This window comes from Camelus dromedarius, chromosome 17, assembly GCF_036321535.1.
Source record: "Camelus dromedarius isolate mCamDro1 chromosome 17, mCamDro1.pat, whole genome shotgun sequence".
Taxonomy (NCBI): domain Eukaryota; kingdom Metazoa; phylum Chordata; class Mammalia; order Artiodactyla; family Camelidae; genus Camelus; species Camelus dromedarius.
In genome coordinates this window covers 13357062-13380017 of record NC_087452.1, presented here as the reverse complement: position 1 = coordinate 13380017, position 22956 = coordinate 13357062, and the positions used below count along the sequence as shown (strand labels likewise).

The following is a 22956-nucleotide window of genomic DNA, read 5'->3' as shown; positions in this document are numbered from 1 at the left end:
TTACCTACCTTATCCCTCTATCCCCTCACTGCTTTCTTAAAATGCAGTTGCCTGGGGTAAAGTCTATTGTGTATTTGCTGACTTAATGGCTGTCCGTGGTAAGCCACACGTTTACTATTTGACTATTTCTTCATTTATATGCAGTGTCAGAGGCTCAGAAGTATGTTATTTCTCTTCAAGAAAAACCCTTATTTAGGAACTGACACTTCATCTTCTTGTTTCTGGTATTATGCCTTGGTGCTCTCTGATATATCTTTGGGTAGCTGATTTCAAAAGAAGCTCCTCGCCTTGCCTGTTGAGTTGTCTACTGTACTAACTCTAGCACCTAGAACAATGACTTCTAAATAGTAGGTGCTCAATAAACATTTGTTTTTAAAGTAATGATCCAAATGTCAATCAAACACATCACAGAGAGAAGAAGAACAGTATGCTTGAGGGCTCTGTTGATTTGGCCAGGATGGAGTTCTGAGTCTTTTGCTCAGCAGATGTTCACCCAGAAGGTGGTAAACTCCTGAGATCACAACTTGGCTTTGTGTCTCCTTGACCTTGGAAATGTTTTCCTACAGACACAGTATTTTCCCTGTTGGAATTTTATTCAATATTCTATCTTTGTTTCCACTTTAGAAAACATGCCACATGAATAATGATGCCTTGGGCAAAGAAATTACTCTAGCAGTTCAATTTAAACTCAGGACAAATCCTGCCCTCACTTGCATTTGTAATTTGCAACGCAGTCAGTAAGAACCATGCCCACACATGAACTGACAGAATTGGGGCTCTAAGGTTAGCAATTATTAAAATTTAAAAGTCCATTTATTCATTTTCAAAATATTTTATTCAGTTGCTTCTGAAGCAGAATCTTGAGTTGCCTGCCCTCTTGCTGCTCACTGTAGTGGCATCCAGCTCTGAGGGTAGCTCATAGCTCTAAATGTCCTCATTGTTCAATGCACTAGAGGAGAACAAAACCAGACTGTAAGGTCACTCTCACTGCCCTACTAGAGTAAAAATTAGAAGTCAATGATTCTCTTACCATCAAAGAGAACTTAAATTCAACAGGATTTTTTTTTAAAGTAGTATTATGTGAAAATTTTGGAACAAAAGAATCATAGTGGGGGGAAAAATGAAAGAGGTATATAAATTACTTATACTGCAAAAGCCTTAGTGTCCCTAGATTAATTTTGGAATCCTAAAATAAAATTTGCATTTTTGGGTGGAATTGATAATCAGAAATAGCCTTTTGCAGTGAAAATAGGTATACAGGGCTTTCTTCTACTTTATAATACTGAATTCATACATAATAAGAAAAAAGTTAGGGAATAATATGGTAAAATTATAGACCATAAGTATTAGGACATTTTTTTTAAATGGTAACAGAAGAAAGTGCCTGAATTTATGTATGCAATAATTTGGCAGCTTATGGCAGTAGCATCACTTGTAAATTAAATTGCAAGCCCCATCACGCCTCTAAATGAGGAAGGAAAGCAAAAATATTTTTAATAGGTCAATGGCACCACACCCCTCCAATATGCAGCACTGGGAGAAAACCAGACTGGCGACCCATGTCTAGAGTATGTACTGAGTGGAACTATCGGGAAGGGGAGGGGTTTCTTTAAAATTTCTTTTTTTTTTTTTTAAGATAAAAGGGGCAGCGATCCTACCTCCCTTGACCATAGATGTGGAAAATGGCGAGCAAAGTCTGGGCTTCCTCCCTTCCTTTTTCACCGTAAAATAAAAGTCTTAAGCCGTAACTCTCCTAGTCCCATGGGAGTGTGCAGAGGGAGGGAAAATAAGCGGCGTGGGTGAGGGGTGGCTGAGCAGAACCGACGGAGAGAGAGGCGCGAGCCCGCCTCTGCCCGGAGGGCGTGGATCCGAGAGCAAGCCAGAACAGGTCCCGCGTTCTCGCGGCCACTGGCAGCGGCGGGAGGGGCCCGGCGGCATCTCCGCGGGCAGACCCGCGTGCAGATCAGCTGGGAGCGGCCGGCAGCAAACTCCGGTGGATCCACCCGGAGCTGCGGCACCCCGCAGGTCCCTCTCCGGCTCCAAGCCTGCGTGGGGAAGTTTCCCCGAGGGAAGGTGCCGAACGGATCTGGTACAGGAAGCGACTCAGGTATGTCAGGGGTGAGTGGGTGTCAATTCGTGTCTCTCTTGTTAGTCCTGGGGCCTCTCCCAACTCTGAGCAAGACGGAACGAGGATTAAGGGGTTGCTCCTGGGAGGAAGGGGGTCAACCCACTGTGGGTTGGGGATGGCGCACAATCTGGGTTCCATCCGTGCCCAGAGTAGAATGGTCAGAGGTCCCTCAGCTCTAAACCGTGAGGAGACACCCCCCCTTTCCCAGCCCCGCCCCCTGGTGGCTGAGGCTGAATTCGTCTCCGGTCAGTCGGACAGAGTAAACGGGGTGCTCGAATCCTCCAGCTCCCATGTTATCCGCCTGGTCACGGGTAGGTTGACCTCTTGTCTTTCCTCCAACCCCCCTCACCCGCACTTCTCCCTATCCTTTGGAGGAGATTCCAGCCCTCTCTCGAGTGGGTGTGAGGTCCAGCTGGGTTTGGGGTCAGTCCTGGCTTCACTCCTCCTTGACTCAGACCACCTCTTGGGTCCCAGGGCTCAGATCTCTTCCAGAACCCCGGTCCCCCTGTCTTGCTCCCACTCCCAGGGGAGGATTCCAGATCCCGGGGGTTCGGTACACGCCGCTAGCTTGAAGAGGGAGATCTGTGGATTGCGGGGTTGGGTACGAAAAAATCGGGAAGGTTAGGAGCTCTACCTCCCCGGACCACCAATGGGGCCAGAGGGCAGGCCAGGGGCGTGGTTGCCATGGCTCCCTGGTAGCCGAGCTGGGGGAGCTAGAGATGCCAGTCACGGATGGTCCATTCTTCCTCTTTGTGCCTCTCTCTCTCTCTCTTTTTTTTTCTTTTTGAGTGAGAGTGTGCGTGGGGAGGGAGCAGGGAGAAAGTGATTAATTTGGAGAGCAGGGATTGGAGCTGGGAGGCTGGGGGACGCCAGCCCGTTCATTCCCTCTCCTCTTGCTCGCTGCGAGCCTCACTTTCTCAGTCAGGGGCAGGGCTCAGGAATTCCTGCGGAAAACCGGGGGGCTGAAGAAGCCGCAGCCGCGCTGGTCCAGGTACCCACGCCCGGAGCCGGGCCCCGGAGCAAGCGCTGGGTGGTTGGTCCGGCTGTCAGCGGGAAGGCGAGCAGGGCAAGGGGAGAGAGGTGAGCGACTGAAGGCTAGTGTGTAGTGGCACAGTAGGGCGGAGTGGCAGGGAGGGAGACGCCGGGTTCAAACCTACGCGAGGGGCTCCGAGTCTCAGCCCCGCCTGCGGGAGTTACCGTGGAGCCCCCAGGGCCGTCAAGCAGGGGCCGGGCACGCGCGTGCGCGATGGCACGCTCACGGGACGCCCGTGGTGGTGGGGGGGCATTTGCGCGTGCGCGCGGATGTGGGCACCTGGTGAGCCACCTGGGTTCAGCCAAGTCAGAGGCTCTCGCTGTGCGCACGTGGGTTCAGTTCTATCTCCACATATCTGAAACGTGTGAGTTTGGACGAGCCATTTAACTGTGCCGGGCCTCAGTTACCCCCTTTAGATAATAGGGCTAATATGAGTACGTTCCTTTTAGGGTATCTGAGCGACTGGAATGAGATAATCCAAGTAGATAGTTTAGCTCAGTGTCTGATGGAAAATAAAGACAAAAGTTATGGTTGCTGACAGTGTTACTATTATTATTAGTTAATCCTCAATTAGATATAGCGTGTTCTCATTTCTCTGCATTTGTGTTGAAGGCAAAATACTGATTTTGGAGACTATCAATTAATATTAATATTACTGCCTAGTGCAACTCCTAGAAAGCTCTGGATTACAATAGATTGGAAGATGTAAACTGACCAGCTGTTGGTCAAGTTGGCTTGCCAGTATATTGATGAAGAAAGAAGCTTAAAAAAGTATTTGGGGAAACTTTTAGGGACAAGGGGGAAAAAAAGCATTTAAGGGCTTGGCTTTGTGTGTAAGAGTATTTCCTCTTTCACCTGCTAATGTTGCAGTTGGTTTTGTCTTTAATTTCAGTCTTTTGGATATGGGCTACCTTGTAGCTTTCGTGATTTAATTTTGTTCCAGGGTCTAGTGTATAACTGGGCTTTCCACCTTATGGTCTTCAGTGCTGCAATGGATTTACCACCAGTAATGGCAAAGCATAGTGTATAATCATTCCTCCCAAGCTCCTGAATATTGTCAGTGAATAAATGGAGACAAATAGTTATTTCTGGGCAGGTGTGAGTACTGGCTAGGGCAGGTCATTAAAATCTCTTTTCCATCATGTTTGTATTCACTTCACTGAGGAAGTGTGGACTGTGATGACTAATCTATTATTCCAGATTGCTTTCTGTTTCATTTATACTTTTGGGCCCTTCCCTTTAAAGAAAAGGCTACAGATGTTTATTACTACTCTTGGTCCCACTTATCTGATGATGGGCAAACTATACTCTCTATGGACCTAATCGCGGGTCTGACAGGATTTGATATTGCACATAATGCATTTATTACCTTTAAGGTAATTCCTCTCATTAAATTAAATTCATTTTAAAAATCATTTGCTTATTAAAAAATTGGCATGTCTTGATGGATCTGAAGCAAGTGAAACCAGACACATGTCACCATCACAAAGCTCCTTACTTTTACAAAATAGACCATACCTTGGAAAATAATTTGCTGGATAGGAGCTTTATTTTTATAGTTAACTTCTGAAAGAGGAATCTGACCCAAAATTGCTTTGTTGAAATAATTTAGCCCGACTCATTTTTATGGAGAACTATTAATAAGTGTAATGATTTAAGACTGATTTAAGATTCTACTAGTTTTTATCTCATAAAAGAAAATTAAGTAATAGAGGGGGCTAATGGCATCAGATTTGAACAAATGAGTGTCAGGAAGCCCTCTGAATATCCATTCAGATAGGAGACTATTGCTTCAAGTTTGACTTTTGCATGACAACCAGCCACCCCCCCTTCTTCACAGTGAATATGTCATCTTTAAAAGGTACCTTGAGGAATTAGTGTGACAGCTTGCCTGAAATTCATGTGATCATTTACATATTCTTTCCCAGGAGCATTGGCATTAAATGTTTCATTTATTGGAAATTATTTTGCCCTTTGATTTATGACAGCCAGCAGTGCCAATAGAGTCTAGTGCATTTTAGAAACAAAAATTTAGCTTTGCACTATTTTATATTTTCCCTGGAAATCTAAGTACTCATGCACCTGGAAAGCTTAAGTTAGGCTGAAGACAAAGGGTTATAGTAAAAAACACATGACAGATCTGGAAATATTGAGTCTTGAATTTGGGGAGATAATTGACATGCAAAGGTATAATCTAGAGGACCAATTTGTCTCCATACTAAGGCTGTTTTCAATGATGTACTGTATTATCTGATTCAATCAGTGTTCCTTGTTATTTTTTTCAAACTGAGACTGAGAATAGTATATTTTCAATTATGAACATTTTGATTACAGCTTCATTCTAACTAATTCAGTCTGAAGAGAATGCAATTATTATGGTGATTTACATACAATATGCTAAGTTAACAAAGCTAATGAGTGAAAGCATAATATTCTTTCTATTCATTCCTGAAAAATATTATGCTAAACATTCTTTCAAAGAAAAAGATTACATTATTCACCAGCATTTTATGCCTACCTACAAGTAGGATTGGCATTGAGCCATTTTCTCTTCTATTAAAGTGAAATCTCTCACCTTTTGGCGATCACATGCCTCTCTCCATCAGGGGATAGTGGTGGGGGGAGGGCTGGGAATGGAAACAATTCTCCATTTAATTAGATATGGTGCTTTCTTCTTTCTCTGTATCGTTATTGGAGGAAAGATTCTGTATTTTCTAATTTTGGAGGCTGGTTAACACCTTAAACATTACTAATTACTGCAGTTTATTTTATGTGTGTCGCAATAGTGTAGTTAGTTAATTATAGCTTTCTCATTAGCACCATGTAGAGAATAATGAATTAACACATCCCTTTGATCAAAAGAACATCTAAGTTTATCTGCTGAGAATAAAAGTGTTATTGTGTTACCCAAAGTCACTATAATTTTCCCAAGAAACAAATTGGTTGGAATTCTCTAGCACTGGGATAAGAAGCTTGATGAATGAGGGAGTAGAGCAGCAGTTGCTTGGCAACCTGACATTTATTCTGCAATTTCTTCTGGTATATTTATCCAGTAAACTAGAAAATTCTGTTTTGTTAACGAATGGTTTTAGTCAGTGCACAAATAGACCATAACTAATTGAGATTTTATGTATTGTGGATAAAAAATGATCCTGCTCACCTTCCCATTGTGTTTAGATAACAAAAATTCAAAGAGAAAACATTCTGTTTTCAGTTGTTTAAAAAATTTCTGCAAAAAAGTTTAATCTTCACATGAGTTTATTACTACCAAAAGATTGCAACTTCTTTATCTTTTTGGAAGCCAGATTATTGAGGGTGTGTGTGTGTGTATGGTGTGTTAAAATTGTATGTGTACACAATTTTTCAGTGAGAATCAGGAATAAAGTTTGATCTGTGAATTCTTCAAAAATCATGATTTGCTGGTTGACATGATAATTTGGTAAATTTAGGGAGACATAACCATTCAATTCAAATGAGACTGGGAGACGATGGTAAGGATACTGTGCAGAATGTTAAATAAATAAATGCACTCTGTTCTTTGGCCAAGGTTTCTTCTCCTGGTGGTCTTATCACATTCTCTCTTCTGATGTTAGGGTGCATCTCATTCCGCCTGTAGTTGTGAAATAGAAGCTTAGCAAAACAAGCCATTGCCCCTCTTCCAGTCCACCTCTCCCTAACTCCAGGGACTACAATATACCATTTTCCTCGTCAGCCTGTTAATTTTAGTGTGCATCAGAATTCCCTTTTCAGATGGTGAAATCCTTGAGGGCACATGCTTCACTTTACGCATCTCCTAAACCCTGCAGATTCTGTCACAGTGGGAAGCAAACTGGTATGGTGGTTAAATGCCCTGGCTGGCAGAGTCAGCCTGCCAGGTTTCAGAATCTAATTCTGCTAACCCCCCAATGTGTGGCCCTGGCTCAGTCATTTTACCTGCCTAAGACTGAGTTCATCTATGGAAATGAGGGGTAATACCCATGCCCAGCTCATATGTTATTGTGACTGTTATATGGGGCAATCTGTATAGACAGCTTAGTAGAACTTATTAAGCAACAGATTCTGGCTTTTGATTATAGTAATTATTATCCTTCTTTTCCATGTTCAGTGTATGAATGGATAAAAGGTAGACACGAGTCTGTGTCTATGTTTATATGTGTGAACTTATATTTTTATTATTATAATTATGGAACATTGTTGATAGCTATATCAGTTATACACATATATACTGATAGTGATTATTTCACATATTGGAAAGATCCTGGGTGGTCGTCCTCAGGCTTGGCTGAAATGAGAATCACCTGGAAAGCTTTTTTTTTAAACTGCCAACCCAGATCTGTTCAATCAGAATCCCTGGAGGTGGTGACCAGGCATGTGGACTTCTGCAAGTTTCCAGTGAGATTGTAATGCCGGGGTTGAGAACCACTGCCTTAGGTTTGGGTAGGTCTTCTACAAGATCATGTTGACCTGAGGCATTGACTCACAGTTACCCAGCTGTCAGAAAATATGGTTGGAAAATAAAAAAAGCTTGGAAAACAAGAAAAGCTTTGACAAACCTGAGGTTTTTCTTTCTAATCCCTTTGGTTAAGACAGCACTTTATTCTCGGAAGCACTCAAATGTGCTTTTCATTTACTGTGTGTTATTTCATTTTTCAGCCAAATGTCTCAGTGAAGATGGTAAGAAAAATTCATTATCCTGATTTTGTGGATGAATGGAGAGAACTGTACAGAAATTAAATGATTTGATTAGATTCATACATTTAGAACAGACCCAGATATCAAGATTCCTGTGACTTTTGAGTTCTCAGTGTTTCTCCGCTGTTGCCTTGAGATTTAAAATGAGGGAGGGAGGTTATTGTTTCTGGACTAAGTAATTGTGTAGGAAGGAGCTGTATAGATAAGAATTTCTACCTTTCTTGTTATAATTCTCCATTATAAAGAAAAGCAGATTTTTTTTTTAAAAGAAGAGGTGCTGTAGTCTATTTAAGATCTAACCCTATGTCCCTTGGACTGAACTCAGCCTACATATGTGTTTTTTTGGCCCAAGGAGTATTTAAGAAATATTTAAGTCAATATTTAGAAACTAGACATTTCACATAAAAATTCCTGTTCTGACTTATCTTGAAAAGTGGATATTCTTGTAGTATTGGACCTGAATACACAGGTGGCAGAGTACTGTTGGCTGGAGCTGGGTAGCGTGACCCCTTGGCAGTCTTCAAGGACCCAGAGTTTTTCCATTTCTCTGGGTAAAACCTGGCCTCAACTTGTTTTCACTTTGCTTTTTTTCTTACATGTAAGTGGTACTCAAATGTGGCAATTGAAGCGACTTTAAAGAAGGGACCACACCTTTTGGGACAGGGTTGAGGGGAACCAACCAGGGCTGCTGATGCATGCACCCCTGGGGCTGTTACTGCCCCTAGTCTAGTGGGCCAGCAGGAGAGGGAAGTTTCTGAAAGAAGTTACTATGAGAACAGGAGCTCTGGGGAAGGCTGCCAGACAGGACCTGTGGCTTCGGAAGAGAAACATAGTCACTGTCAAGTCACAAGACACTGGTGTCTTCCTGCCCCAAGAGCTCCTGTTCCTTCCTCAGAGTGGCTGAACTGACCAGACATCAGAGGACAGGGAACCTGGTCCAAGAGGTCTGCTGAAGTTGGTTCCCTCTGCTTAGACCAGGATGGAGTGAGTGGAGAAGAGATTTGCCTCTGGTAGGTTAATGAAGAATATCCAGCACACCCGGAAGTTTTCAAGTTTATGGAATGTGGATAACGGGGAAGAAGAAAGCTCAAATTGCCAAAAGCAGGACAAAATGGAGAATCATTAAATTTGCATTCAGGGCCATCTTCTCTCATTTTCCTTTGTCATTCCTTTCTCTACTCCTTTTTCCTCGCTCAGGTGGGCATGCTCATGGCCAGAGGGGGTTTCAGTTGCAACCTAAACTTCAACACATTTATCCATTCCTTACATTATCTCTGCTTTCCAAGATGAGAGCTGTGCAGCAGAGACAAAAATGCAAAAGATGCATTCTAGCTTCTATGGTAACAGGTTTGCATTTTTAGCAGAGTTTCCTCCCTGACAAACGCTTTTGCTGTAAGTGGTGATTTTAACTCTAGGGATTGCCGGTGTCATGACCAGGAAGTGGAGAATAATAGTCTGGCAGCCTAAAGTCACTCTAACCTGGACGTTTGGCTCTCTGGAGGGGCATACCTCTTTGTCATAGTGATATCAGGGTGAAGAGGAAGGGGAAATAGATCAGGGATGCATTGGTAGCATCCTGATATGAGAAATGTTTCCTTGGACTAAGAGATATATTCTCTAGTATAATAGAATGTAAGTGAGTAAGAAGAATGTGGAGATTTTTGATGATTTGATGCTAATAGGATTTATTGTGAATTCAGTTTGTTACTGCATTGAAGACCTTCACTAAAGAATGCAATGTGACAGAATATCAGCTTACAATGAAATGTCTTACGTATTGAAGTGTTCAAAGGAAGTAACACATCTCATGTGCAAAGGTTCAAGGGGAAGAGAAGTACTGACCTTTTCTGAAGCTCTTGACACTCGAAACTGCATTTCCGTCCATTCAGAAGATTAGTTCTGAAGATTTCTATTTAAAAAAAATCATAATGTCTTGCGTTATTTGAGTGCTTTAAGCTTTTTAGAGAATTTTCCCGTATCTTCTCATTTGACTTTTTCAACAACATGGCAGATGAAAAGTGACAGGTTGTTAGCTCATTTTATAGAGGAAAAGAACTGAAGCAAGGCCCAATAGTGGGCTCGGCAATGGTGAAACAAGAATTAAAGTGCAGGCATCCTGATGTGTAACCCAGTTCATAATCCACTCTTTAGATCCAGCCTTTCAGTTTCCTTATTTGAAAGGAAAGAGAAATGTTATATAACTGATGATGAAGCTTTTGTTCTCTTTTAAAAGCAAATTCAGAGTTTATGTGTAAGCTGAGGGATGCAATGAGTCTAGGGGAAATACTGAAAACTTTCATAGTTATATTTCCAAGGTTTAACATAGCCAAGCCCAAAGACAAGAAGATTAGATTTTTTTCATAGCTTCCTAACTCCACCACAAATTGATTGATTGACTGTGTGTCTTACGAGATACTGACAGTGACCAATCATTTAAAAAGCTTTTCTTTAATAACTGCATTATGCTGGAGACAGGACTAAGGCTGTGCCAGACAGATACTTAAATAGCTATCACTTATTATATGTTAATGATGTATTTTACAATCTCTGCATCACTGTTATTATAATACCCATGTAAACCTGGATGACACTTTAGACATCAGGGTGTCCTTGTCCAAGGTCACACAATATGGCTTGGAAGTGGCAGAGCTGGGACTCAAACTCGGAAGTATCTGATCACCAGTCCCAAGGTCTTTTCTACTACACTAGGCTGCCACTGAGTCGACCAGACCCCCTTCAGCGCCCTGTCTTAATTCTGACTGCTGCAACAAAGCACCTTAGACTGAAAGGCTTATAAGTAACAGAAACTGATTTGTCATAGTTCTGGAGACTGGAAGCCCGAGATCAGGGTGCCAGCATGGTCCATTTCTTGAGGGAGCTGCCTTCTGGGCTGCAAACTACTGACCTCTCATTGTGTCTTCAGCGTGCAAATGGCAGAAAAAGCACCAAAGAGTTCTCCAGGGCCCCTTTTATAAGGGTACTAAGCTCATTCATGAGAGCTCTACCTTCATGATCTAATTCCCCCGCCAAAGGCCACACCCTCAAATATTGTCACATTGGGATTAGGGTTTCAACATACAAATTTTGGGGGAGACACATTCAGTTCATTGCACACCCTTTGTCCATCAGGACACCCACCACCCTTATTATCTCAGGTAAAAATATGGAAAAGTAGATGGTAAGGTATTACAGGATAATGTATACTTACACCAGGAGTGTTGGCATTTAAAAAGAACACATAAAATTCTTAATGCAGAGATTCATTATGAGGCACTTCCATGTGGGCAGTATATTGGGAAAGGAGGACATTAGTGTTTTCTCCAAAATCCTGTGATTAAAAGCATTTGATGTCTGAGTCTTCCTGTAACAGATCGTGGGCACCAGCACATGCAGAGATCTACCTTCACCCTCCCCAAAGCTTCTGTTTGCCTTCATTACCATTTCTTATTTCTTGGCAAGAATGTTTCTGATGCTCTACAATATCAATATGCATGGATTTCCCTCACTTCTGGATATTATATGTAGCCAATTGCATTACACGGTTGGCATTTCTACAAAGGTGTATCTGCCACTCCAGATTAAGATAGAAATAGTTGGCAATGGCAGATGCCACATCCCAGCCTGACTGTTCTTGAAAATGACACCTATCATGATGATGATGGCACTGTCTTTATTAGCATCTGTCAGTTAAGATAAGGCTTTGGAGGAAAAAAAAGTCATTTCATTTTAGGCAGGTCAATATATTTGGGATTTTTGAGAGGTGTTCAGTTTTTTTGGTGTGTGGTATTAAGAAGCAAATGCTAATTTTTTTAAATGTTTGAAATATAAGTAGCATTCTCAAACGCTGACTCCAAAAGACTCTTTTTTGTGCAAAGACTCTTTTTTGAGCAAAAATATGTTTGCTTTCTTTGTCTAGACAACAGGCCCCATTTCCTTGGACTGTATGGAATGGATTTGCTATAGAGCTTTTGTTTGACACATGCGTGCGTGCTTCTTTAGATTACAGCACTTTGCTTCTCAAGAAATACACTTATTTTGTGTTATAAATTCAGAGACTTTCTAAACTTGTTCTGTGCAGTGCATCTCATGACACAATGGATGGTTCATTCATTAAATTAAAGTGCTTAAGGCGTTATACAATGGCAAGAAATTGGAAACACTGCCCACAATGATAAGTAAGCAAAAATAATAATAATAATAATAATAATAATAATAATAATAATAATAATAATAATAATAATAATAATTTTAACAGCTATGGACTACACCAGAAGGAATAATAGATTATTTGGGTATGTTATTGTTCATTAATTTGAAACATATACTATTTTCTGAAAGGAAAATCTGAGTGAGTGGTTAAAAATAGAAAGCCAAAATAAAGGTGTTTAAATTTGACCTTGACCCTGTATTACATTGTAACCTCTAGCAAGTCTCAGTGGAACTAGATTTCAAAGGGTCTCAAGAGACCTTTTCCCATGCATAAAAGTTTCTGCATGTAATTGACTTGGCCTGAATAGATTTTGAACACAACTGATTTGCTTGAAATAGTCAAAAGGACCAGCATTGAGCAATTCAGGTGCAACTCAGTGAGTCAAGTTCAAATAAATTGGGTTTGACCTTAATCACTAGCCCCTCAAAAAAGGGCTGGCAGTCATCAGAGTGAATGCCATCCAATTATGTATAAAAATTGATATGAGTTACTTGAATTGGAAATTGACCTCAACACACAAAACCTTTTGAAAACTTGGTGGCTACCTTCTATTTTCCCATTTCACCAGCTGTAAACTGAGGACAGAAACATTCACCGCTGCCTCCCAGTGGCAGTGGGAGGATTAATGAGCTAATATTTGTAAAGTGCTTTGAAGATAAAAGTGCCAGCTATTATTATTACTAATAAACCATTTTTCTCCAGTGTAATTTTGGACAGCAGCCATTAAAAACCCATTATGGTATTTAACAGTAAAACAATCTGCTACAGCCTAGTATTTACTGCCTCAGTCACCCATGCACTCCACTTCCTTTGCCCCTCCAAATTCTGAGTTGTTGAGGAAGGAAAGAAAGGTGTGTGTCATCATTTTCTAAGTTGATTTAAATAATGGGTTTAACAGACTGTATACTTATACTGGAGAGCCCTTTGATTGTCTCTGAAAGCTAGACTGTGTCCTTAATGGCAGGCTAATTTGTCTACACATTTGGTGTCCTAAGAAGGGAATGGAAGCGCAGTTCTAGGTTTTTATTCAACTGGATTGATATTGCCTGTACAGTGTTTGAAGACTGCATTCCAATATGCTTTTGGTTATTTAAATCTGGTTCCATAAATGAAACTAGATTATTTGGGTAGTTGTATGTGTGTATGTGCATGGGGTGGGCAGGAGGGTGTGCACTGTTCACAATTCATACTAAAACTGAAGTTGAAAACTGAAGTAATTATGCAGCTACTCCCTGTCTACAAATATTAAAAAATAAAATAGGAGTCCTTGAATCATATAATATAGTTTATTAATCTGTAAGTAATGTCTAGTGTTAAATCCTTTCAATCTCCATCTATTTTGATCTATGCAGATGTCATAAAATATTGAATGATACAGGATAGTGTAAATATTTCTCACTTATTGCCAAAACAATGCTCATTTTCCCCTTCCTGTTTTAGTACTGCAAATAAAAATAAACATATGAAATAAATCAATGACTATAATGATAACTATATTCATTTGGAGCTTACTCACCAGCTACCTCCAGTGTTTAAATCCTAGGCCGATATCTAAAAATTGAACAAGAGAGGCATCATAGCAACCTATATCTCATGTCTGCAAAATTCACCAAAATGTGAACATTTTATTATGGAAAAGCCTGCCTCATTCAATGACTACTACTCTTAATTTAGAACCATCCCAATAAGCATAATTTTCTGTTTTATTTTAGTGAATACCAGAGTATAAACTGCAAGTTAGAGCAGATGAAGGAAACACTGCAGATTCATTCACAGACAAAATAATTTAAAGCTCACATCTCTTCAGCAAGGGAGGAGGATAGAAAGACTAGGAAAAGGCAACTCAGAAATCCTGAGTATAACGATGGTCCTGAGTCATTAAGAAAATAGTTTAAAATGAATAAAAATAAATTTTCATATATCACCTATAAGGGTACAGATCATTTATCTGAAAATCATGTGAAACCCTCTTTCCTAGTGATCTAACCATTTGAGAATCTTGAATACAAATACAAAAGAGCAATAATAAAACCACCAGGCCTTTTAAAGGATGTCCTTCTAGAAGCAATACACTAGGAACTATCCAAGGTACTATTGTTTGCAGATAGGATTTTGTATCTCCCACTGCAAGTGAATCATGGTGTATTTTTGTATTACTGTCACTTAGGGAGACCATGCTTTGTAAATACTATCGCCATTCCATTGACTTCTAAGACTGAGTTCATGCTATTTTCATCATTTATTTTGTTGAATTGTGTATAGGGAATTCACCATATGGCTTAAAACTGTTTAAAACCTCAGTAGGTGTGGGTTTTGCATGTGAGATTCTGGGGGAAATACACAAGCTGCTTATTGTTTCAAAGAAAAGCACCTGGAATCCTATGTGAAGCTAAGAGAAGAAATGATAAAAAATGATTCAGAAATGTGACCACATAGCAATTTATGTAAAATGTGAAGGGACATTGTCCCGTTTATCTTTTGCTACATGGCAAACTAACCCAGAACTTAAACAAGTGAAAAACAACAGGCATTTTATGAAATTTCCTGATTTTGCGGGTCAGGAATTTAGGCTGGGCTGGGATGAGTGATTTCTTCAGCCCCACCTGGTGACAACTGAGGTCCCCTGACGGTGGTCAGATGATGTCTAGGCTGGGCAGGTGGTCTCAGGTTGGCTTCACTTGCATGTCTGCTGCTTTGTCCAGGAGAGTTGAGCTCAGCTTGAGCCCTTCTTTCTCTTCATGTAGCCACATGGCCTCTTCACTGGTCTCTCCAACAGGTTGTTGGACTTCTTACATGATGGCTTAGGGCTCCAAGAGCTCAACTTCGAAGACTGTCATTTTTCTTAAAGGCTAGAGGAGCAGCCCTTCTACTGTAATCCACACCACCAAAGACCAGTCCAGATTCAAAGGGAGCACTCATCTAAGTACCTTGCTGGAGGGTTCTAGTAGACAGGGTAGGAAGAAAGAAAAAAAAAAGTCATGCTAATAACAGAATTATCAAACCCACTGTGACACTATTTACTCAGTATATGATTGATTAAAAAGTGGAAGAAACTTGGAACAAGTAGAACCACTCTCTGTCCTAATGGGACACTCCATTCTCTTCCCCACTTCCTAGGTATCTTATGTCCAGGAAAACAGCCTTTGAGAAGGAAGCATGACATGAGGGTGAAGTTGGGCTCAATGGAAGCGCCTGTGGTTTTGTCTAAAAAGAGAGGCTAGAGCTGAGAGGAAGGGGGTGAGGAGTTAGCTGAGAATACTTTTGGCTGAGGTTCTTGAGTGTCATGGGCTTTTCTGATGCTTTCTTCCTCTGATCCATTTACATTTATCTTTGGTCTTTTCTATTTACCTTGTAAGTGGCCTGGGCTTGGGAGAACCAGAAGTACATCCTAAGAGTCAGAAGGGTCAATGTGAAACCCAAATGCCAGGAATCAAGGAGGTGACTACTTAAAGGATTATACAAGTTACCAGGCTTGAGGAGGGAGAGAAAAGAGCTCTGTTTCCTTCTGTTTGTCCATTACAGCCACAAATGGAAAAGGACGCAGTCTTCTTGCCCCAAAATGATTATGCATTTGGCTACAGCCCTCCTTTACCTGTAACTTTCAGAATCATGACTGTGATGGAAAAGGCACTAATGGGTGGCAAGGACCAACGTCATTCTTATAGCTTCCTGAGCACAGAATGAGAAGCAGGTCAAGAATATACAGCAGGGGAGCTTTCTTGGGCTCCTTTACTTTCTCTTCAAATGCTGGCTGATCGTAGAAGAAGAACCATGACCACCATGCCTGATACAAGTTCAGTTTGTGTTCACATAATTCCTACTTTTCTCCTTTCTCAAATCCTCCCATTATATTCTTCCTTCTATAGCATGCCATTTTCTCTCATGCTATTTTTCTTATACCTCTGAATCCCACCCTTCTGATAAACACGAGTAGATGGTTTTCTCCTGAAGACTTGCCAAAAGCGCTCACAGAGTAGTGAACTATTTTTTCATATTTCAACAGTCATTTCAACGGGCAAAGCAATATACATAAACTTAAAATGCAGTGCTATGGTGAATTTAATTCTATACTAGAAATGCTGTAAATTGCCTTTGAATGGCAGGCACAATGCATCTATATCATTTAGTTTGATACTCATAACAATTAGCTCTTTAAGCAAGTTAGCTATACATCCTGTTCAGGGAGTTAAGGGAACTCATACTTGTGAATGTGGAACTGGAACTTGGCTTGTCTGATTTTGACTTAAGTTATTTAAATGATACCAATCATTTGCTAATGATACAAAGTTTCCTTATTCTGAAAATGCAGGTTTTCTGAAGGGGTTTCATTTTTTTCGATGATATAACCTAAAGCCTTATACATTTTAAATTCTGCTGTCTTGGATTTCAGGAAAAAAATTGTAGGAAATGGCAGAAATTAGTGGTGGTAGTAAACTGAGGTTTCTGTAATGAGTTTGTATTAAAAAAAATGATTGGGACTACTGAAACACAAGGAATCCTAGGTTTCACCATATATATATATATACACACACACACATATGTATATATATATTTATGCATATATATATATATATATATATATATATATTATTTTTGGTATAACAAAACACATTTTTACTGTAGAAGAGAGTGTCTTTTCTCCCACCTTCCTTTAGAGATTTGCCCTTCTCTGTCTTCTCTACCCTTTCTCTACTTTTAAAAAAAACACAAAATCGGCTTCAGCTTTCTCCTTGACACACTGAGATTTATTTCTCAGGAGCCATTCTGGAAAATTCCTTGTTCAGTCTTCTAATCACTAGACCACTGCAACCTTCCTCTCACTGGAGTTCTGCCTTTTATTGTCGCCCTTCTTCACAAAGGCCTAAATGTCAATGTTAAAATCCCCTTTCTCGCTTGTCACTTTGACCATGATGTCACTTACTTCCTGAAAATGTCCCCTGGCTCCCCACTGCTCTGGAGGCCAAGTAACTGTCACACTTGGTTTCTGTATTCAGCCAGACTCAGCCTTTGTGATTGCCCCCTACTCTCCTGTATCCTTAGAGACCCTCTCCCGTTACTGAACAGATCGCTGCTCCTGTCTGTCTCCTCAGACAGGTTTCCTGCTGTCCTTTCTTCTTAAAATCACTGGTCACTCAATAATCTCCAATTCTCCAAGACTGTACTCACTGAAACTTAGCCATCTTCACGATTTTCTCCTATCTTTCTACTGTCTACTATAATTTACTTAAATTTTTAACTGGCTCATTATAAAAACACATGACTTAAAATGGAGATTTTGTTTCACTGCTTTCGATGAATGCCAGTGGGAAATAACGAAAGGTAACTATAAACATTAATACAATGAAAACAACTCAAGTTCATTATATTCTAGCTACATGCTACAGCCTGCTCAGGTCTCTGAGCTTAATTTAAGTCCTGTACCCTCTTTATGAAATAGCAAGATTAGTAGTTAAAGTGCTGTTAATAATATACTAGGACCTACCTGGGACTTTAGCCTTTTTATAGTCAGAAGGATTAAAAGAGAAGGGACTTCACTTACATGAAAAGTGGCCCAAAGCCACTTCCTAAGGTCACCTCAGTATCGAGAGTACTGGTTTAGGACATGCAGCACAACTCAAGAAGGGTGACAACAACCCTAAGAAAAATTCATCACAATCTTCTCTCTTTATTCTATTATGTTTCTGCATTTAATCATTAAGTGAAAATTTAGCAAGTTCTTGGTGGGTGGAAATCCCTGTGCTGGATGGACAAGTTCCAAGATGAATTAGACACATTTACTAGCTTGAAGATGCTTACAGTTACCACCAAATACATGTCTGTAAAATATTATTAATATGAGTATATATGCATTTTCTGGGGTCTGGCATTCATGAAATGTTACAATTAAAGAGCTGGGACATGTACACAAATAGGTATACTGCAAAATAAAGGATCGTAAGTGCCATTGGAATGTAGTGACAATGTGCGATCGAAATAGAGAAAGATTACTTCCAGCTTGTGCACTACTGGCAGGTATCGGGTAAGAGGCAGAACTTGAAAAGCAAAGAAATTCCATTGCAATTATGATTCCTCTGAAACAAAATAAATGTTCGAGCCCCATTTAATGAACATTTGATTTTTAGCAATATTTATCACAGTGTAATCTAGTGCTATTTGAGAAAACCTTCTGCTGTGATAAAATGTGATATGAATACCTTTCTCAAGTTCTGTAAGGCCTTCCCATGTATTACAAAACACGAGGCCTAGAGAAAGCCACACATGGTTGGAAGATGGGCACCTTCATAGCATCTGTGTTTAGGGAGCCATCCTGACGCCTGCTTGATTGACACAGAGGTTTGGGATATGGACATCCTGAGCCGTCACAGGGATGTTTGGAGCCAGTGACCATGTGAAGCGACTTTCAATTTTGACAGAGCCAAGAAAACTGTAGAAAAGCACAGCACTGTCCTTATTTTTCAATTGCATTAATTTTTCCTCTGTGTTTCAGAGTACTGCTATTTCTTTGTTCTCGAGTCTTTACTAGGACTTCATTCTTAGTCATGGAAGCTGAGATAATGCAAATAGGGCCATTCTGTGGTCAGTTTTCTAAACATAATATTCATGTGAAATGAAAAAAAGGGGGGAAGGTAATGATAAGGACTTAAGGTATTAGGATCTGACTATGAAATATCAGGATTCTCTAAATTTGTTTATTATTTGTGTAATCTTACAAATTTAAGTTATTTCATTTTTTAAAAAAGGCACGAAAATGAATACCCACAGTATTGACTAGTAGTGGATGTTCTTGCTTCTGCTAGCTACTTGAATAATGCATCCTGTCTTTAAGTGCTGTGGATTTTCACTTATACCTAGAAATATACAAAAACCCAGAGTTCCATAGGAAAAATTGCTTCTGTTAGTGGAGTTTATAGAACAATAGTTAAAGTGATATAAAATACCCTAACTCTACCTTCTAAAGTCACTCCTTGCAAAGATTAATTATGTGCATCTTATAAGTAACAGTGATGGGGCATAATTTAGAGACTAAAAGTTGAGAATTTAAACATTTAGTGTACACAAACACACAAAGTCACATATGTGTGTATAATTGCTCTTTTGCAAATTTAGAGAACCTCTCTTATGTTGAATTTACTCTCTTAGGCTATGCTTTCTTATAAAGCAGTCATCAGCAAAATGAAAAACCTCTTATAATTATCAGTGGATTTGCTTATACCACTGTATGTTTATTGAGGGCAAAAAGTGACATCTATTTCTTGGCCACATACTAGGTGATTAATTATAAAACTGTTCTGTGCATTGAAGCATCTCTCTCAAAAGCTTTACAACTTGACTTTGATGAAGGTATCATTGACATCTATTGAATGATTCAGTGGTGAAATTTATGTCTGGGTTTGCCATTTTATGATTTCTAATTTTTTTTTTATTTTCAGCATTTCCATTCATTTTTTCATTTATTGGCTCCATGAATCAGTCGTGTATATCCAATTTGTCAACTGCCACCCTAAACCTTTGAACATTGGTATAACGAATGTTCTGAGTTGGAATATGTGTCTTTGGAGATATTTTAAACCTAGGAATGTAGGATCTGAGACCTTGCTGCCAAAATATGTCAGCAAATGTAAACAAATATGATGTTTAAAAAATACTACTGTATTTTAGAGAGGGACTGCTAGTCAGACAATATTTAAAACCTGATGTCTAATGGTACAGCTTTATACTAAAGTACTGTGGGAGAAATAGTATTACTGGTATTTGAAGATTTGCCTCAGTGAGGGTAAAATATATGTTTGAGGGTGTGTGCCAAATAATTCTAAATTTTTTTTTCTTTTTGATGTCCTATGATTTCAAATTTGACTAGGACAGTCAGTATGACAATGGGGAAAATCCACCTTGCTTTTTGTGTTCTTTTTAATGGTGTCGGGAGAAGGAATAAAATGACTATTCTCTTTCATAAAGCTAATGAGAGTTAATTCTGAAATAATATACTAGAGAAAGCTTTTATGAATGAAATAATGGCTTCTGAACCCTAGAGTAGTCAATGTATACCAGACTGTTTATTAAAAATAAAAGAGTGCTTACAGGTACCTTTAGTAATATGCGGCTTTATAAGAAGAATCTCAGTTTCATTTTTTCCACAAAGACTGTTAATTGCCCATGAGTATTGGCAATATATTCAGGAGACCTACTTCCTCCATAGGCAGGTGCCATTAACCACTCATGGAACGTTACTACGTGTCACTTTAATACTGACCCAGGTGGACCATACCATTTGGGAAAGGGTTCCTAAATATGGCCATTCTTACCCAGATAACTAGCATTTTTCCATCTTCTAGCATCTTCCCAGTTTGGCAGTGGTTTCTGGATGCCACACCCAGACTTACTTTCTTTAACAGCGTTTATTAATGAAAATGCCTTGATAGAGGCTTCGAAGCTAACACTGAATTCAGCGGCGCAGAAAGACTCCAAATCATAGTCTTTTTCTTTGTCAATGTTTTCACTAGGGCAATGGAAGATATTAAATCACCTGGAATTCGTTATGTGCCATTTCAGCAACACTTTGAGCTCAATCTACTACAAGCTGCTTGTGCTGATTAGCTGTTTAAAAGTCTGCAGAGGAAGGGAAATTTTAATAGCCTGATTTTTTTTTCCCCTTCATTCCTGTGTGCGTCAGGGGAGGAATTACCTTCTGTGCAACTCCTGAATACTTTGGTCTGACCAAAGAACGAGCTGGAAAAGAGCAATTCTAGAAAAAAATTTACCTACTGGGCTGTAGCTATGCTCCCGGATAGAAGACAGAGGAATCAGTGTCTTCAAGTGAAGTGTGTGTGTTTGTGTGTGTGTGGAGTCATTCATTCATTCTTCAGATATTTATTGAGCTGTTCATAAATCCCAGGCGCTGTGCTAAGCATTAAGATGAAGACAAATTCCCTGCCCTCCCAGAGTTTGCCATTACTGAGAATGTCAGCCAGTAAATGAGTAAACAAATAGAATCATTACAGGAAAGAAACAAAGGACTGTGATAGAGAAAAATGAGAGGAGGAACTTTCTTTATTTAGAAAGGGCTCTCTGAGAAAGTGACTTTCAAGCTGAGCCAGAAAGGGAAGAAGGCAAACAGGAAAGGAGCCAGGACAGCAGAGATCCAGGCAGAGGGGCACCGAGCGAGCGGAAAGGCAGTGCTGAATTTGGCGCCTGAAACTGACAGAAGGCTGGGACCTGGGGAGCAGTGAGCGTGGGAGAGCTTGGCACTGGTGAGTTTAGGGCAGATCATGGAAGGCCTTTTAGGTCATGGATGAGAATGTGGATTTTAAATGCCATAGAGGAACTTCAAAGGAATCCAGACAGTTAAGCAACTTGATCTGATTTATGTTTGTTTGTTTGTTTGTTTTAAATCACCTTTGCTATTGTGTAAGCAGTAGATTGTGGTGGAGAGCAGGATCATTTGGTATTCCACGTGGGAGATGAGAACAACTTGGACTTGAATCAGGGTGTGATAAAGGGGATCTTGTAAGCGAGTCTATTTATTGTACTTCTAATAAGATGATATGGGTGGTTTGGGGGTTGTTGTAAGGAGTAATACACAGCCCCTGCAGGCAGGAAACCTACATAGGAAACAACCAAAGAATACGAGTTGTGAGATGACAAGGTTTAAGGTATTTGTTTCCATGCTGCTTAGTAGCAGAGTGAGTTGGGTGAGCCCCAGGGGGCTCAGGGCTGAGGCGTGTGGCATTTAGTGAGCTCCTGGTCTGTACGAGGGCATACGCTTGAAGAAAGAACACATGTATCCTGCGCAGGGAGAAACTGCTCATTAATTCACACAGCAGTTTTGAGTCGAGTATAGAGGATGAAAGACATTTTCCATTCAATTATTGATCATAAGCATGATGTGTGTTGATTGAAATGGCAAGATAATTGTATCAAATAAAATTTAGGTTTCTTTTTCCCTTGCTGTCTATTAATGTCTCATATTTAACTCTCCCCAAGTCAGTAGAGAACACATTACTTGCCTCTCCCTTTCCTAGGAGAGAACCATTTTACCATTTAGAGGTTTATGGAATAGAAAATAAATTACCATGACTTTAACCCAAATGCCTGTCCTATTTTTTGTCATGTATATGTATACATGTCATATGCTGCTAAATGTGTTCTTTTTCTAGAAGGATTAAAGTTTAGGCTTTGGATATTTATGTTCAAATTTATATGAGAAATATAATCTATTACTTATGCTGAGAATGACATGAACAAAGAATAGTTTTTAAATTGATAAGGAAAACAAAGACAACACAATAGGAAAATAGGTGAAGAGAAAGAACACATTTCAGAAAAAAGAAACTTGGAATATATGCAACAGTACTCAATCTTTAGTGTAATCAAGGTAGTGCTGATTAAAATCGCAGTGAAAAGAAATTGTGGTTCATCCATAGCATGGAATACTACTCAGCAGTCACGAAGCACGGGATACTGATATATGCAATAACGTAAATGATTCTCAGAAGCATTATGCTAAGTGAAAGCAGCCAGACACAAAAAGTCAAACAGTGTATGATTTTATTTACATGATATTCTGGAAAAAGCAAAACTGAAGGGTCAGAGATAAGAGCAGTGATTTCAGGGACTGGCAGGTGAGGGTCAGGGGATTGAGGTGATGGGAATATCTTCTGTTTTGGTTGTGGTGATGTTTAAACAACTGTATGCTTTTGAAATGCCCAGCCATTCTACTGCTACATGATTGCTCAAGAGAAATGCTCATACATGCTCATGAAGAAACATGCAGATATCAGATATATTCCATGCAACCATTTGTAAGTGCAAAAAAAAAAAAACCAGTCAGTGCAAAACAAACAAACAAACAAACCACACCTGAAATGTCTATTAAAAGGGAATGAATAGTTTGCA

The 22956-nt window shown here is 39.8% G+C and overlaps 1 protein-coding gene across 14 annotated transcripts in view; it reads left to right on the top strand.

Annotated features, from left to right (window-relative positions):
• The first annotated feature begins 1852 nt into the window (after positions 1-1852).
• Positions 1853-22956, top strand: part of CHL1 (cell adhesion molecule L1 like) — a 181547-nt gene continuing 160443 nt past the window's right edge. For 9 of the 14 annotated variants that reach the window (XR_010384794.1, XR_010384795.1, XR_010384797.1 and 6 more), the window contains exon 1: positions 2037-2107. The gene's annotated coding sequence lies outside the window, so the exon portion shown is untranslated. Of the gene's footprint in view, positions 2108-2366; positions 2440-2901; positions 3209-20892; positions 21312-22956 lie in introns of those variants that run through there. The other 5 variants (XM_031470755.2, XM_031470757.2, XM_031470745.2 and 2 more) reach the window with 5 other exon arrangements.